Genomic DNA, 10,629 nt, shown 5'->3' with positions numbered 1-10,629 from the left:
GCATTGGCAAACAAACATGAGCTGAGAAGGCCATCTCTCTGTAGCTGCTGTAATCCTCAAGCTGTGCTGTCGTTTCAGGACAGCTAGCCTTTATAGTCATCTGTCTAGTGCAGTCAAGGGATGAAGGAAAGTAGGCTTAGTGAAATACATTTGTCTTGTTTAAAAAAAAAATGCTTGGAAATCCCACCAAACTAGTTGCAGCAGAAAAAACTCCACATGTAAATGTGAGTAACAGTAATTGTGAACAGTGGCCTTACTTTGCTTTAATTTTTTTCCTCCAGTAATGAGCACTGTTGTTATCCAGTATTTTTTCCCTGGAATAGTAGTTTAAAGACAGTGATCTGTTTGGGTGGTGTGTGTCTTGGGCACTGGAGGTTCATGTCATGATAATGACATGGCAGCGTAGATTGTTCTGATGCTAATCCTTAACAGAGACCCAGGCTCTTTAAGCCAACCCCTCCTCTGTATGCACCTTTGTTTCTTTACTGTGATTATTGACTGAAGTGACATCTTCTGCTAGGATGCATGTTTTGTTACATAGTTAAATACGTTGTGTATGTGCATGCATGCAGTATATGTATATATAGAGAGAGTACGTGCAAAAAAAACCAAGAAAAATAGCATCAGGGATAAAATCAGAGAGTAAGGGAGCTCTCTGCAAGATTCCTTTCTGCTTTAAGTGCAAAAGAAAACCAGTCCCTCTTTTTTTTTTTTTTTTACTTCAACTGATCTGTTCCTTATTTGCGCACAGTACAGCAGAGCTGTTTCCTGAGGAAGCTCTGAAGCAACACAAGTCCTGTGTACTTGTTATTGCTACATTGGAGGGAAAGAAAATGCTACAGTGCCAGGGGAATGAGAAAACCAGGAAACATTTAACGTACTGCGTAATTCTGATTATTCAGGCTTCCTGATAATTTTGATCTACCGTATTAAAAAACAGGCATTAGTGCCTCTTCAGTGCACATAAATGGGGCTTCTCTGCATGCAGGAGGTTCATTGAAGTAAAATAGAGGGGTTTCAACCTAATGATGTGAAAAACGATCAGTGGAAACTGAAAAAACCCACCAGGAAACCTGAGAGACTGCAAGCAGCACACTGCGTGAGGAAGCTCAGAGAAGCCCATCGCACCCTTGTTGTAGCGAAGCGTTGTTCAGTGTGTGCTTGTGACCACAGAGAGTTGTGAGCTGCCTATTTTTGTATTTTAACCAACTTAGATAAATACGCAAATGTCCTTCTGTACTCTTTTTCACTGGGAATACATTTCATTTATGATAGGAGAACAGCAAAACACTATTTCATAACTGAATTTTGTTTTCTAATAGAGTTTGTGCCCCCTCGTGGCAAGTTGTTTGAAGGGGAAGAATAGAAGGGAGTGAAGCATGAAAGATACAGTGCAAATTTCCTCATACCTCCCAGCACAGAACTATGAACGTTTATCCTTTGGGTTTGCTAGTAGTGCAAACTACCAGCTCACGGTTTGATTAAAGCATCATTAAAAAAATCTGCTAGTGAAAAGAGTCTGTACAAACACTCAGACTGTTTTACTGTGCAATGAAAACCTTCTGTCTCTTGTTTGAATACTTCCTTATGTATAGTATTTGCCCATTCTGTGTTAAGGTTTTCTTGCTTTCCAGCTACAGAGGTTTTAATTTTTTTTCCTTCTTCTCCCTAGAACTGAATGTTCCCAGCTGGAAGGTACCAATGAGTCATGATTTGCTTTTCACAGCAAACAGTTAACAAATCTTCTGGAAACATCACTTTTGAGAACCAGATAAGTTTCCTTTACTCATTTGCTTGGGTGTGACATCCATATCAATGGCAGAGAACATCATTAGTCTAATGACCCAGCATGAAAACCTTTGCATAGTAACCCTCGTGATATTTTTAAAATATGTAATGGAATATTTTTGGGGATTGGAGTGTGGTGGATGCTTTCAGTTAACTTATTGGACTAGCTAAAAATAAAACATGAGCTCTAGAGTCTCACCAAGTGGTCAAAACTCAGCAAGGCACATCAGCAGCTGCCATCGTCTGTTGGCCTGAGAGTACACTGCCCACCTGTGAATTCAACAGAAGGAAATGCCATGTTAGAAGTCACCACGACGAGACACTGTTTTAAATTCAAATGCTAAAATTGACACAAATAAACAGGATTTAGTAATGTCTTCAGGGAATGCATACTACACTCATCCACACATATTAGAAGACCTGCTGGCCTACTGTTTCATTCTTGGTAATCAAACTATGTAGACATTTGGAATGAAAAGCAATACACAAAAAGCTTTAATTAGAAAGGGAAGGCTCTTCCAGCGAGAAATAACCAGAAAGTAACTTGATTTTAAACGTTTGATTCAGGAACTGTTAATCCTGAGAGATACAATCCCCAGTCAGTTCTCTTCACTCCTGTCTACTTGTACACAGACGAACACATTTGCAAATAAAAGTACACTCAGGTTGCTTGAGCTGCCTTACTTGTTTGTCCTATTGTGGTAGGCATTACTGCAGGCTCTGAGGATAGGTTCACATGGTTACCTTCCCACAGGGCTCCTGGCTGCAGTCATGTGCTCTCCATCTCACACTGGCGATGTGCAAAGTGTTATGGTGACGAAAAGATCTGCAGGAACCTTGCTGCACTGGTAGCAGAAATAAGTACGCCAATAAACAAGACAGGTCATAGCAAACACAGCATTCCCATGTCTGCCAAGCGGTGGTGCCCTGCTACAGATTGCTAGTGCAATGGTCCACAGATCACTTGGATACAACTTTCCGTAATTTACCAGTTGTTACATGAGTGGTGCTTTTCTGGGTGGTTGGCAAGTATCTCTGAGCTTTCATCAGCAGAGCTGGAGCATTCAGAGCTGCAGCTGATGGCAAGCAGCAGTGCCTTTAATACATAAAATTATATCTAAGCAAGTGGGTTAAAAGGGAATAAGACAGACTTCACAAATCCAGTACTTAAAATTAGTTGATGTTTTTTGACAATTTATGCCCTTAATCTCTCTAATGTTAATTCTGGAAAAGGGACAGATTTTGGTGTCGTAAGTAGGCAGAAGCCTCTAGAAGTTATGTTGTGTAATACTCAAGATAGAAAATTTGTTTAAAGAAATCATGAACCCATGAGGAGAAACTCAACACTAGTGGTAACTCTACCATGAATAGCTGTGGAGAAGCCACTGAAAGATCTTCCTCTTCCTTCTGCCAAAAAGAATGAGGAATTTTCCTTCTAATTATTGAGATGAGAAGAAAATATTTTCCATCTTTCTTCTTCCTTATTCTACTACACCACCAGTCTATCCTGTGCAGAATGAAATTATCAAAAGAGCACATTTTGACAGACTACTGCATGGACTTAGGTCTCACAATCTGACAGAGCAATGAAGAATTCATATTATCCACTGACAGCTGTTCAGTGCTCCTAGATTCTGCATCTTGTTGTCTACCTACTAGAGGGCTGTACCTTACTCTTTGACGCCATAAGCTCTCTTAAAATTACATGTCACAGTGAATATAGATGATAGAGTTGTGTTAAATGCCATTGTAGGGAGTCTCATTCTGTAGATCCGTAGAGAAGTTACAGCACATGTTTATTTACCTTGCTTCATGGCTGTTTTACTTGCTGTGGTGGCTACACTGTTACCAGGACCAAATATTTTAAAGCTAGTTTAATTTTACTGCCTCTAATAAGAACATATGTGTGATTAAAATATGCTTAGCAGAGCTAGATCTTTTACTGGCCACTGCAGTCTTCCCACTATGGGATATTATAGCTGAAACAGAGAGCAGAAAACCTCCATTGTGTAATAAATTCAGGCTTATGCTGTTGGCTTAGAAAAGGTATTACTATGCTAGTAGGCCTAAGGGCAAGTTTCTCCGGGTTATGGTTGATAACACAGCTATGTAGGAGAATCTCCATAAGTAAAGGTTTAGGGTTTAGGGATTTTTTTAAAGCAGCAAGTTATTATTTAGCAAAACCCAGAAGAAATTCCCATGTTTAAGGTCCATGTTGATAGACCTCAATGATGATAATGATTACGTATGGTCCAAGTTATTCATTGTTCAGTTAATGCTGGATAAAGTGCGTCTCACTGCTTAGACGTCTAAATTTCCCAGCTGCCAGTAACCCTCCCTCACTTCTTCTTTCACTGTTACTGAAATTGACTTTGAGCAGTTCCTTTTGTGCCTGAAAAAGCCTCTGCCCTCTGGAGTGTGTCTTGAATTTTTCTGGTTGCTTTTGTTAAGGACTGTATCCAACCTGTCTTATTTGAGACACGTCCTTTGACTTCAGATTTGAAATATGGGACTGTCTGCATGAATAGAGACTGACAGGATCAAATCCCTGATATGTAAATTCTTCCAGCTTTTGAAGCCAGTAATGCTGTGTGAGTAAGAGTTCAATAATGTGAATACGGAGTTCACAGTCTAACCCAGTATCTGCTAAACACCTCGCAGGCAAATAAAAGCAGAAGTTTCTTCATGCAGTGTTTAAAACCTAAGGTCTACAGTGTGACTAGGAATAGTATAATTGTGATAGGAAAGAGTGGAAAAGGGTCAGAAAGCAAGAAGCAGAACAGAAACTGCACATCCATTGTTCTACTATCCATTAAAAAAGCTACATCTAAATATTAATCCAGCCCCCAATAAATGAACTGATAAAATAGGAGGCAAAAGACTGGACAGCATTGGCAGTCTCAGTTCTGCCTAGTCCCACATCAGAGGGGAAGTAATGAGTCTTGGGGCAAACCAGTGAATAGGCTGAAGGGCAAGTTCCTGAGGAACAAAGTCCTTGAGACCTACACAGACTGGAGGAATGTGCAAGAGGAACTGCATGAATCATGAATTTCACCAAGGACAAATGCAAATTCCTCCACTTGGGAAGGGGGAACCTCTTGTAATCATAGAGTAGAGGCAGGGGTCTGACTGACTAGGGAGTAGCTCTGCAGAAAGGGCAGCAAAGATGCTCAACAGCATCCTGGGTTGTATCCCCAAGAGCACCGCCGGTAAATCAAGGGAGGTGAATATCCCTCTACTCAGTGCTTGCTGGACTGCATGTAGAAAATAGGGCCCACTGTTGGGCACCCCAGTACGTGAAAGACTTGAGTTAGCTGGAGCAAGTTCAGCGGAAAGCCACCAAGATGGTCACTTGCCCCCTAAGGAGAGGCTGAGGAAACTGGGCTTGTTCAGCATGGACAAGAGAAGGCTTCAGAAAGAGCTAATAGCATGCTTGCGACACCTACAAGATGCCAGACCAGTTATAGTGGTGCATGCTGGCAAGATGAGGCACAGCAAATGCTAAAATGAGAGAGGTTCAGACTGGATAGAAGGGTGAAAAAATCACTATGAGGACAGTGAAATTGAACAGGTTGCCCAGAGAGGCTGTGCAGTCTCCATTTTTGGTTGCCGCTTCTTGTACTGGGGATCTTCCTCCAGTACAAGACATGGATTTACCAGAGTCCACTGAAAAGCCACAAAAACGATTAAGGAACTGAAGCATCACTCATATGAGAATAGCCTAAGAGAGGGGGGGTTGTTTAGCCTAGAAAGTAGAAGGCTTGGGGAAATCTTATCAATCTTTGTAAATATCTGATGGCAGGGTTTAAAGATGGAGCAAGACTCTTCTCAGTGGTGCCCAGTGACAGATGAAGGGGCAATGGGCACAAACAGAAACACAAGAAATTCTGTCTGAAGACGAGTAAAAAGTTTTTTACTATGAGGACAATCAAGTACTGAATCAACTTGCACAGAGAGGCTGTGGACTCTCATTTCCTGGAGATACTCAAAACCCTACTGGATGTGTCCCTGAGCAACCTGCTCTACCTGCCCCTGTTTTGAGCTGGGGTGGGCGTTGGACTAGGCAATCTCTAGAGGTCCCTTCAAACCTCAACTGGTTTGTGATTCTGTGCAATTCTGTTGGAGATTGTGTAGTTAGGACCAGAGCGGATAAATCCCTGAGCATAACTCTCCGATGCTCAGCTGTAGAAACCCCATGATTTACTGCCACACTGCAAATAATTTAATAGCACAGTCATGTCTGAACTTTCTTTTAGGTCTACTGCTGTCAGAAGGTAATAATCACCAAATATAAAGCATTACACTTGGATCCATGAGAAGCAACTGAGACAAGTGCACTTATTATCAGTAGACTTCACAGCAAAGTTCACAGTAGACTTCACAAACTTCACTATTTGATGCAATCATAAGTGAAATAATAAAGCAAACAATTTTACTTACTCCCATATGAAAAGCTGTGAAATATATGGTTGAGAGAAGATGGAATCAAGATAGTAACACCTGAAGAAAAGACTAAAAGAAAACTATAAGAAATAACTTTATGAAAGTTTTTGATTTGGACAGTTTGTCTCCAAGTAGAAAAATGAGCACCAACAAAACCTTTGTCATGTATTGAAAAAGAAAAAAAGGAACACTGCAATTGCTGTATACATCCTATGTGTAAAAAGGTACAAGTGGGCTAAATCTTGCTCAGTTATATACATCTGGAGTACAGACTTTATAACATATATCTGATGATGGAAACTATCTTGTATAAGGGAGAGCAGAAATGAGACCCATCATGACTGCCTATTCAGAAAGAGAGAGACAGACATGTGCTTATCATCTAGTCTAGTTAATTGCTTTGAGCTAAGGTAAACAACTGAAAAATGACAAGCAAGTTATAAAGTTTCCATAATGAGGGGACATTGACTGACTAACACTTTGGCAGCCAAAGAAAAGCGGCAGTAAGAGCTGCACTTCCAGCAGTGTGGTAGTTCTATATATAAATAAACATAAGCTTATAGAAAAACAAAGTCTGCATACCCATCTGAATGTCCTCCAAATTAAAAAAGCTTTGGAGAATAACTTCTAAATCCTTGGTTCATCCTTGCTAGAGAGAAAAATTGTTTGGGAGAATTAGGCCCAAACACTTCTGGAAAAAAAGCCACAAAAATTGGTTGATTCAAAATGGTACATACTGAATCCGTGGCAAAACCAAAACTGGTTTCAGTTAGTTTAACATGTCTATGTTAGGAAAGCATTATCTATGAAGGAACAATAGGAAAGAAAGCCGTTACAAGAGAAGCAATTGACTGAAAGTTAGAGATTCTCAGCATCAGCAAAGAGAAAGAAAAGCTGTGAAAAATTGAAGATGCGAAGGAAAGTACTGAAAGTATCCTTCTAAAGGTCAAAGAAACTACTGAATGGAAATGTCATTAAGTTTAAAAACCTGAGAGTAGCAGCAAATAGAAGCACTTGCACAATATGCTTGGTTGAAAACATACCCTGAGCGGCCCTTACTACAACTACATTTAAATGATGTATTGCATTGCAAATATGATTTGTTTAAAAATAATTTAAGAAAAAAGTTGTCTGCCACCAAGATTGTTTCACGTTTCAATGAAGAAGAGAGATTACCTTTCAATAGTCCAATAAGCTGTACATAATAAAAGCAACAAAATCATTGTCTCAGTGAATATACATCTTTTGGAGGTGAAAAGAATTGAAACTAGAACCACAGTAAATCAGGTTTATTTCAACATTTCAAGTTTACCCGGAAAGTTCAGATCCATTTTACTGGATAAATGTCAGCTCCTCCTACTGAATGTAATTCTACTGAACATGGGCTTTGATGTCCTCTTGCACAATTGCTGTAGTCTTGCTATTGTCTTGCTTACAGAACATTTGAGGTTTTCTGGAAATACTTTTGGTTTCTACAAATCCATCTTACTTTTTAAATCCTTATGGTAATCCTCAGGTGCCATTTATCCAGATGAATTTTCAGTTTCTGAATAGAGGAAAAATAATTTTTCCCACACTCTGTCTCCTATTGGAATACGGACTATGTCTCATTCATTGCAGAGGAGCAAAATGTCAGGAAAAATAAAGAGAACAGTGAAAGAACATATTTGCCCCGCAATACATTTTAAAACATATTAGTACTGCTCCTGTCTAGCAATATATCAGATAGCATAAGCTGCAGCTTCTGCACAGATTGGGAAATCCACTTCCAAAAAAAAAAAAAGCAAGCTATTTTTATTGAATGTAGTGATGCTGTAAAGTCAAAGATTTATGTCAAAAGAAAGACTAAATAAAACAAAATCAATGGGTTGCAATATTGTTTTCATGATTTACAACTATTAGTAATATGTAATAACAATTATAGTACTGTAAGTGTAGCAATTTGCAATTGCATTATTTTAAAAAATCAAGATAAAGAAAGATCAGAAGAGGAAGAAAACCATATTTTTAAGTATTCTGGGTGATACAGTCATTCTAGGATCTCATGGTCTATCCAAAGCTGAAGAGTACCAAGTGTTAAAACAGAGAACAGAATTCTATGTTTGCTGAAAACGGAAAAACTCATTTAACGTCAGTTGGACCAATGTTTCATCTACATACAACGGTAATATCTTCAGTGGAAACAACTCACTGAAGTGGAGGCTACAAACTACAACCTGAGCTTATTTTTTAACAGATTACAAAACCAGAGTATACGTACAATTTACATTTGCATAGGCCTTACACACAACATTTTTATCTTCTACAGAATTTCAATACACTTTTTTTTCCTTTAGCCTCCCAGACTTTCACACAGAAGAACATGTTTTCCAGAGGAGCTGTCTGAATAGTCACAAAACACTGCTGCTATGAAGATTGCTTTGGTCAATATTGTTTGAATGAGTGTGGGCCACTAATTTGAAAAGGGCTTGGAAAGTCAGGGTATATAAAATATAAAATATAGAAAAATAAAAAATATTAAAAAAAATTTAAAAAAACCCCAACACTTCATCTCCCTTGAAAATATTGTTTAAAAGATTTTAAATCTTAACAGGATGAAGGAAGGTGGTGAAACACTGCCACAGGTTGTCCAGAGAGGTGGTAGATGCCCCATCCCTGGACGTGTTCAAGGCCAGGTTGGACAGGGCTCTGAGCAACCTGGTCTAGTTGAAGATGTCCCTGCTCATTGCATGAGGGGTTGGACTAGATGACCTTTAAAGGTCCCTTCCAACCCTAATCATTCTATGATTCTATGATTCCATGAGTAAAGAAAAATTCGCATAAGCATTTTTCTTCTCTGCCCCCTGGCACATACCACTGCCTCTTACAATTTCTTTATATTTAGAAAACTAGAGCTATATTCTGGACAGTTTTCCATCAGAAAAAAATCTGTGTCCCATTTTTAAACTGGATTACATTGTCCCAATAAAGATTGCTTCTCTACTCAACTCCTGGAAACTTCTTTATAACTTTGACTGTTTTAAGAAGAGCATGTAGGCATAGTAAAGAAGATAAAGTCTGTGCGTTATTCCCTACTGTATGGCCATTGTGGGCCAAATGTCCAGGGAGCCTAAACTGCTCCACATGGACTCAAAAAGATGGCATTTCCCATGGCAAAAGGTCAACAATGAAAGTTTTTTGATGTTCCATGCATTCATTCTACAGTAGTCCTAAAACAATGTCCTGCCCTTAGAGAGGACTGTAAAGTTATGATCTACCCTAAAATATGAATCAGGGATTTTAAAACAGGGCAAAAGCCTTCATAAGGAATCAGACATTATCAAGTGGTTGAGAATGTGGGTGTTTGGGCTACATTAATAAAGCCACAATAAAGAATTGTTTACATACTTGTGGGTTTTCTTATACATAGCTTACAAGCATACAAAGCTTGATTTGTTAACCACAAATGAGTACTCTGGAATATTCCAGAATATTCCTGCTTCAGTTTGCCTCATACACTTACCTTTTTCTGATTTCTATTCCCATTACTTACTTTCTCTGTGACTTTTCCAACAAAAAATGATAGTGCTCCTCAGCAAAAGTTGTTGAATAATCTCCTTCTATCTTCCTCCCACTTTGTGGCTCAAGATCATCTGCTGGCATTTCTCCTCCAAAGTAACCTCTTTTAGTAGATAGAATAGATACTAGTGAATGAGTATGATGTTAAAAGGTGTGCTGGAAAGGGAGAACAAGATGGAAAACAAAGTTGTAATATTTGATTTGTTCCTCCTCATCTCTTCTGCATCATAAAGTGACAAGAAATACAAGGCAAGAAGGGTATTACAGATTAAGAACTACATGTAGTCTTTTATGCACTCTTCTATTGATCCCCATTAAACTAAAGGAATTGTTGTAACCTAAGGGCCAAAGCCCTGCTTTCCAATATGAATTGTACCTTCTACAGCACTGCATTGGGTCCCATGTTCTACAGAAGTACTTTAAGGGATCAAAGTACTAAGTCCTAGGCTAAAGGAGGAGGTGATGTGTCAACTATTAAAGATGCATTAGACTGACAGAGATGTAATAAAGGTATTACAGACCTGTAACTGGGAGAATAAAATGGGACACCCATCTTTCAGCCAGATCAGAACTCAGTCACAGCTTTCAAAGGAAGAGCTGTTTGTGACCACTTCTGCCATGTAAATGAATCTTTGAGACTTTCCTTGTTTATATCCGAAAGAGTCAACCAAAGAAGAGATTTCCAGAATTTAACAGTGTCTACCTAATAGCCAGGTCAGTAAACAAGACAGAGTACTGGTAATGTGCAAAGTCTGTCAACAGTTTAATCAAAATTGTCTGTAAGTTGTTTAATATATGTGTGTTGTTTGTGATTTTCACTAAATTGCTTTTTTTTATCCT

This window comes from Opisthocomus hoazin, chromosome Z (assembly GCF_030867145.1).
Source record: "Opisthocomus hoazin isolate bOpiHoa1 chromosome Z, bOpiHoa1.hap1, whole genome shotgun sequence".
NCBI classification, from domain to species: Eukaryota; Metazoa; Chordata; class Aves; order Opisthocomiformes; family Opisthocomidae; genus Opisthocomus; species Opisthocomus hoazin.
This window is presented reverse-complemented; position numbering follows the sequence as displayed.